Source organism: Anneissia japonica, unplaced genomic scaffold, assembly GCF_011630105.1.
Source record: "Anneissia japonica isolate Jap-2015-1 unplaced genomic scaffold, ASM1163010v1 scaffold7731_len1735946_cov199, whole genome shotgun sequence".
Classification (NCBI taxonomy): domain Eukaryota; kingdom Metazoa; phylum Echinodermata; class Crinoidea; order Comatulida; family Comatulidae; genus Anneissia; species Anneissia japonica.
The window spans coordinates 1,138,177-1,146,538 of record NW_022758997.1 but is presented as its reverse complement, the minus strand read 5'-3'; the positions used below and the strand labels follow the sequence as shown (position 1 = coordinate 1,146,538).

The 8,362-nt window shown below is 31.9% G+C and overlaps 1 protein-coding gene across 4 annotated transcripts in view; it reads left to right on the top strand.

Annotated features, from left to right (window-relative positions):
• The window catches only part of LOC117125494 (zinc finger protein Pegasus-like), a 39,470-nt gene that overhangs the window by 4,626 nt on the left and 26,482 nt on the right, over positions 1 to 8,362 (top strand). Inside the window, exon 1 of one of the 4 annotated variants that reach the window (XM_033271991.1) lies at positions 2,053 to 2,229. The exons of the other annotated variants lie outside the window; for them this stretch is intronic. The gene's annotated coding sequence lies outside the window, so the exon portion shown is untranslated. Of the gene's footprint in view, positions 1 to 2,052; positions 2,230 to 8,362 lie in introns of those variants that run through there. 4 annotated transcript variants of the gene reach the window in all.

The following is an 8,362-nucleotide window of genomic DNA, read 5'->3' as shown; positions in this document are numbered from 1 at the left end:
ATATACCTTGGCCTTATATTATATATATATAATATATATATATATATATTATATATAATATATATATATATATATATATGAGAAGACGATGTACAATCATTGAAGGAACACAAAGTTATTAAAATATAACAAAATAAAATTTGTGTTCTGCAAGTCAAATACATTTTAAATTCATATACTTCGTTTAATTAGTGTTGAGAGCATTAAATGTGTAAAATTTTACTTAGTATCGTTGATTTCCTACTCTACTCCCTCTGGAGTGGAGTTGGATAGGTTAGTGGTTTTGATGCTTGCCTTCTAATTCCAGGGCTGGGTTCAATTCCTGCCATAGCAGAACTTTTTTCACACACCTAAAAAACAACGCCACTCCCTAAGTATTTTAAGGGAGATTTGGCTTACAAAAACATCGTCCATCCTATAATGGACTTTTCCGCTAAGCCGCGCCCCTTGGATATTGTTGCTAAGGCCCCACAAAACGACAGTGTAAAAAAACATACGTGAACACGTGCGTTTGTAGGACAACACGTGTGTTTGTTGGACGCGCGCGTATTCCTGGCCATTTGCTAATTGGTCAGCTGTTAAGTTTGATTGACACTCCGGAAGGAAAAAAACAAACAGAAACTTTCCCTGTCTCATGCTGTAAACATGAACAAAGCTTGATAAGTAGCCTGAAATATAATAAACATGTTTTAACCTTAGTAAACTTTGTTAAAGACATGCATAAAAAGAATATATAGAATCTGTTGAAGAATACTTCTTAAGCCGGTTTCCCACTAGGCGAATTTATTCGCGCGAATCGAAGGCGTCGGTTCAGTTCCTGAGCTCTGATTGGTTGCGCACATTTTTCGCTTCGCGCAAAAAGTAGAAACAGTTCGAACTACCTATTTCGCTGAAGCGAATAACTCCTATAAAAATGTGATTGCGAATGCACATGAACGACGCTTTCGAATAAATTCGCCTAGTGGAAACAGGCTTTACTGTCAAAATTATTAAGGAGTTTAGTATATCTCTATTTTTTTTTTACCTTTAATATTATGTGATCATATCAATACGCAAATTAGTTTATAGTATAATGATGGGTAGGCCTGTATTCTTCTTAAGAGAGCTTATAAAAATAAACTCCCAGGTAAGTTGAAGCAGACTTTAATAAAAGTTCTTGATATTTAAGTTTTACTCTTTGAGACGATGTCCTCCAGATGCTGTCCATGTAGCCGATCATTTGTATCAATAAAACGTGTCTCGTCCAAAGTCTGAAATTAGTTGGTGTAATATATAAGTCTCTTTGTAACACAAAACTTATAATCAGACAAAATGTATCGAAAAAATATGTTGAAATGTCATGTATGCAGTTTATGCTATGAAGAGGGCGCTGCTGCTCTGTTTTGAATAATGTTTCGTCATTCCAGAAGTAGGTCTTTAAGAAAAGTTTACTTACGTCTCATTCTTCTTGGTACGTGCAACTACAACCACGGTGACCTAGAAATCCTATAAAGACCAATATGAAATATAATGACAAGTATTAAGATCTGTCTCTTATACACATCTAGATGTGTATAAGAGAGCATTATATGGCTGTTTGCTGTTTTATGGGTTTTTCCCATTTGCCATTCAAACTTCTTGTATTCTTGTATTTATAGATTCAATGTCAACGTACCGGTATAATTAGAAAAATTAAAATTATTCTATACAATTTGTTTGATATTTATTTAGAATATCATTAATATTAATATAATACTGTGACCTATCGAATGAACTGGCATGGTATAAAGACCGTTGTTGCGATAAATATTTACAGGCATTTTAAATTAAAATCTTTAATCCACATTCAATAAGTTGCAAAAAACGAAAACGACAATCACCATTCTCTCCTATTTCTGTAGCCTGATAGGTCGTGTCTAGCATTCCGTGCATTTTAAGTTATAATCAAATGTGCAAAATATTATTTTCTAGTTAAAATTCTTGAGTGTTCCAACTTATCGGTGATTGGTAGATAGCTGGTATGCATAGAGGGCGCCATCTAATGAACCATCGAATGCATACAATGACGAGATTGCCAGATAAACACAAAAGGTTGTGAGTGAGTCATCAGGCATGCTTTGTTTTATCACATAGGCACTGTGCACTTTGTAATGAAATGATCGAATCTGGAAGTTTTCCATTATTGTGCGAACGTTACCCCAGGAATGTACATCAGGGAATGTGCGCATGAAGTATGCACGCTATAACTGGGTAAGTGTCTAGATCGCAAACTTACCTCAAACCCCACATTAAGAAATTTGCCCGGAAAGACTGATACCGGTCGATCGGAGGAGCCCTTGATCTTTTTAAAGGTGTAAGGATGTAGGCCTACTTAGCTAAGCAATTGAGTATTTGAATCAGTCGAGTGTTGAAATTGGGTTAACATGTGCATCTCCAGTGAGGTCCATGATTTTTCAGTACTATTATTTAAGATGTGTAATTCACGCGATTGAATTTCCGTGATTAAATTCCATAATACAACTTTCAAAATCTGAGTGTCTGGTTTTAGTCAGACACTTCGCGAATGTTAAGACGTGTGTTCTGTCTGGGCTAAAAACGATGTTGACTTCGGATGGGTCTTCGCGTAGTGGACAATGAACTGGTTTTTCGGACTATTCATTTATAGTTTAACAACAAATTTTACTAGTTATACATCCATAAAATGTAACTTGGAAAGTATTTTTATCCTATGAAATTTATGGCCAATTTATTCGTCATTTTATTAAATTAAAACTGATTTGAGTACCTTAATTAAAAAATGAAAACTCACCCATTATATAATTTGCATTTGAAAATGTCTTATTCTTTTTATGAACAAATTGAAATCAACAATAAATTTTATTTATTGTAATTTAAAGGAAGAAAATTACTTTGTTTTAAAACTACTGTACATTTTTAGTTCTAAAGTAGAAATATTCTACCTGTTATGACAAAAATTTAAATATTATTTTTAGATGTTGCTCTGTATGCAAATATTAATGGGAAACACAAGCCGCTTTGAAGTTTTAAGCCTGATTATTGATCTTTCAATGTTGCAAATAGATCTTTGGTGCTGCCACAATTCAAGCGTGGCATAGCATAGTACACTACCTACTTTCATTGTCAGATTTAGCTTGGTAATGATAAAAATCAACAAGTAAACACAATAATAGCCTGTCCCTGGGGACATAGTTGATTTTTTAATTTACACCAGGTGTGAAAATGGGTTAAAAGAGAACCCTAAAATTTTCTGATTTGGCCTGTGGGTATTCTAATTTTTTAAGTCATTTACGGAACAGCCTGGTTTACAGGCCGTGTCCTGTTGTCCTCGTTCTGTCAGATTCAGTAAGTTTTTATAGCATATGCAGTAAAATAATCACACCAGCCTTAGGGTAACCTACTTCCACCCATCAAACTTTCTTGTTTTACACCACTGGTATAACCTAAAATAAGTCGCAGACAATTTGATTATTTTTTTCCATATTAATATCTTCTTTCCTGGTCGTCTTGAAGCAAGAAAAGTTTGATGGTTTATTGGCTGAAGTGTTGCAATGTTAGTTTCTGTTGAGGCCACACAAGCGTATGCAACAAAACATAGCACAAAGGTAAAATTGTAAGTGAACCTTATACTTTAGGTATGTTGTGTTAGGTTAGCCACTCGGGATCATATTACCTTGTATTAAATACATTTTATACCACCATGGTATTACAATGCTAATATATATAAAATCTACACCATTTAGTATAGCCAAGGTAAATGACCCAAACTTGCTTGCTTTATCTAGCATCTACTTAATCATTTGATAGTAACATTATTAGCTGCAACATTTATTGAGGCCCTCCCCAGGGAGCTGAACATGTTCCGTAGGTGTTTGATCCGATGGCCGGGTTAATAATGTGAATGGCATCTAGAGACCTTGGCATTCACGCTATTATACAAGACCGGTCTATTATCATATGATACTGTACTTTTAACATACTATTTGGGCAACATCAAAGGACACAATTTAAATCAATGGGTTTAGACTCTACCAGACATATAGTCTAAATATTGTTCGTAATTTGAGAAATCTTGTTAAAGTGCGTTGTGTCACAAGAGGTTAAGCGTTTATGATGATGATGATTTTCCCCATTAAATCATTTGTGTTTTATGACTTAATTAGGTATTTACCTTCCTTCCAACTGCAGGTACTTGGGTTCAACCCTCTTTGCAGACCAATGTTTTCACATTTAAAAACCCCACCCTCCGAATGATGTTTTTAGAGTGCTTTTTATTCATTCACTAAATAATCTAAATGCTGTACTGAGTAGTAATAAGCAATAATAATCATTGTTCATCTTTAATTAATCAATTATTAATTTAGTAATGAAGAATTAAAAATAAGCTTAATTAAGTATATTGAACACCATACTTTACTTAGCTAATTGTTATTCTTTATTATTAATGTTATTCTTATTATTGCTAATTATTATTATTATGATCTTGTTATTATTTAATAATTGCTATAAATTGTATTATTGTAGTAAGGGACTAAATCTATTTTAAAATATGTTACTGTTAAGTAATAATTATAATGTAAACATGAAAGGAAGCCTCATTCCTGGCAAAATTTCACTAAAAGAGAATTTTTTAGAAAAAATGTACATGCATTACTGTAATTATTATAAACCATGGAAAAATATTTGCATAAGTTTTAGTTTTACTCAAAAGAATAATAAAAATGAGAAATACAGACTATTTCTCATAGGAGATTACCATTTCTTGACGAATTCTTCGTGACTGGGCAAATTCAGAGGTTGTAGATTAGTTTTTGTACTTTGTATCTCGCACCACTGCGATCGATCGAGTAGGCCTGAGATATGTTTGTTTAATTGTCAAAATCTCGGTCAGAATTATTTTTTTAACAAATTCGAAATAATTCATATGAAAATTATATTTCACAAGTGTGTTTAGGAATCTCTAAAATCAGATTTTTCTTCACAACTGATATCACTTTCTTATATGTATATATTCATATTTTAATACAGTATTATAGTTATGTTTCATACTAATTGTTTTTAATACAGTATTACTGTAATTTAACACAAACTACGATTTACAATGATCACTTCTCAAAATTGTAAAATACTGTAGATTTTTGTAATACCAATATATAAAGAATAATGATATTTCTGATGGATAAATCAAGGGTATTTTGTTTGAAGTTCTAATATTGATGATGGTAGTATTGTCAACCAGCTTTTGTATCCTTCACAGTACCTGGCAGGCTATATATTTTAATGGTCCTTGCCCAATTATCCTTCCAGTCAGCCTCAGAGATGCTACTGATTGTGATTTAGCAGTAGACCTACTTAGTATATCTTCTTAAGCCTGGAATGGGCCCCTAGTAGGCCTACTCCAGCCTTGCTGGCAGACCAGCCTTTAGTAGAATATCGAAGGGTATCAAAAGTATGCTACAGTACTGATTCTTGAATAGCATCATAAAAATACCCAAGGCTCTATTTATTTAATTAATTGCATTGATTCAACATTCATTTTCTTGCAAACCTTGGAATACCATTGTTATTGTACCTTGCCAAGTTTTGAATGAACAAGATTGAGGCCCTAAAGTGATTTTAGGGATTTTAATTATTTTTGCAGGTAGTGGGTATGGTTGAGTGACAACGAAATGTCAACTGGAACAACTGTCATCTCTACTCTTACCGTTTTTTTTGTTGTAATAGTATAAAATGTAGAGGACCTGTAGCTTTGTGGTGCTGGGTTCGAATCAAACGTAACTCACTCCATTAACTTACTAAAACATCATGATTTGAAAGTTACTTGCAACATGTTTGTGGCAAGCCTCTTGCTGATTGTTGAAAATTAAACTTATAATTTTAAAAATAAAACATCTACTGTAATTGAAAGAAATATGCTGATATTTAAAAAGTATATTGCCTTTCTACAAGCCTACTTTGATAATTGATACACTTTTGGTAATTAAATTCATGTATTCAAAATCAAAGAACAATATTGTCTACATGCTTAAAACATCTGTGCCTTGAAATTTATTTCATTTTGCAATAAAGTTTTTCTTAGCAAATTCTAATAAGTTTAAAACGAAGCATAATTTACTAGTGAATAACTGGTAATTTTGCCCTGTGTACCAAATGCTGGTACCAATTAAGAATGGAGAAAGAACCAATAATGATTGCAATAAACCATAAGAAGAGGGGGGGGGGGAAATACCTATGGTGGAGAAATCCTATAAAGACCAATATGAAATATAATGACAAGTATTAAGATTTATTACCTAAATTTTGCTGACACATCACCAATAAACTTTTATTCTTCGAATCTGAGCTTTGTTTTTATTTGCATATTTTCTTGATCTAGGATTATTCACCCAAGGTTGTAAACTGAGATTTATTAATCAATATATTTCCTGTCTGTAAATAAAACCTCGGGGGGGGGGGGGGAAATACCTATGGTGGAGAAATCCTATAAAGACCAATATGAAATATAATGACAAGTATTAAGATTTATTACTTAAATTTTGCTGACACATCACCAATAAACTTTTATTCTTCGAATCTGAGCTTTGTTTTTATTTGCATATTTTCTTGATCTAGGATTATTCACCCAAGGTTGTAAACTGAGATTTATTAATCAATATATTTCCTGTCTGTAAATAAAACCTCATGATTGTATATTGAAGTTCATTGGTTTCTTACTTACCGACATCGAAAGCATTCATGCTCCTCCACGTCAGGCCTACTTTGCATCAAAATAGTTGGTTAAAATTAATTAAAAATATGCAGCATTATTATAGAATATAAAATTCATATTAAGTATATATGTTATATATTTGTATATATTAACAAGTAAATAAATAATAACTCATGGTTATTATCTACTTATATTGTTTTTGGTACTACTCAGGAACCCTAATTTGAATGATATAATCTTCAACAATAACTATATATCTCATTGTATGTTTAACAACTCTTTATATTTGCTTATTTGTTTAAACTGATTGTTTAAGACTTTTCATTTGCTTTGCCTTTTGTTTATTTTACAGTAAGTATGTTAAAGTTTAATAAGGGTGTATAATTTACTATTTTTGTTGCAGCTATGTCTAAATGAAGCCTAGGCTAAAGCAAGATAAAGCTTGATTTTTGTACCTAGGCCTTTGTAGAAAACATTTACCAGCAAATATGTCAGTGAAACATTCTTATAAACAAGATTCATTTTCTTGTTTATAAATTTATGGTTTGAAGGCCGTTTGTTTACGAAATTGTTGTACATTGAGGAGCATTTACCGTGTCTTTTATTATTCCGTGTTTATGAAAACACCTATGAGGACTACATAATGGGACACGAACGGAATTTCAGTTATTTCACTTTAATATACATATGACTAAAATTAAATATTTGTATTATTTTTTTAATCTGATATTTGGCTAACGATGAAAAAATGTAAAAGCATATAACTGTACAGCTAACTGCTAGTACATTTTAGGCCAAGTATTTTTACCAAGCAGATACATTGAAAGCAAATAAAAGAAGCACTAGACATGATTCATACCATATCCCCAACCACAAACGATCGACAGAGGAGTTTTACTGATGTGAGTTAGCCATGTTTTCGTACATTTCTTAAAATAAAGAAAATAAAAAAAAAATAAAAAAATTGGTGAGGCAAAGAAAATGGAAGCTTGAGCGGATGAGAAACTAGTTTTTTTTTTTATTTGGCCTTATTGGCAGTAACTCTCTTTAGACTTGGTTTCACTAAAAATATTCAAATCAGTGTTTGTTTTGCAACTTATTTTTTAATTTATTTTTTTATATGTTTAAATGAACTGTTGTGAAATAACTGATGGAATACATCGTCATGTTGTGTCGTAGGCCTTCTCATTTTTTTGAGTTTTTTGCAAAATCCATGAGTAGTTTAGTTTTACTCTGCGGATAGTGTGTTAAAGTTTCGTAAGTAATCAGGTGAGTTAATTGTCGATTGTAGACAAGGAATTCTGGGAAAATTCCCTTCAAAGCATATATTAATTGAGAAAGTTAAGTCTTGTTTAACTTAGATAAGCCTATGTTTATTTGATTAAAACTAATATTTGCTGGTATATAGTGTATTTACAATAGTATGTGTTATTATTACAAACGTATACTTTATTTTACTTCTTTGAGTAGCACTAGGCCTATACAGTATCTCAAAATTGACTAAAAATAGATAGTGTTTAATAGGCCTATAATTAATACACCAAAACTAATGCATTTCGACATAAATATTCTCTTTTTTAAAGAACATCATCAGCGTAATGTAAATGTTCAAGAACATTTGTTTTACATAGGCCTACAGTACATACTGTGCATGTG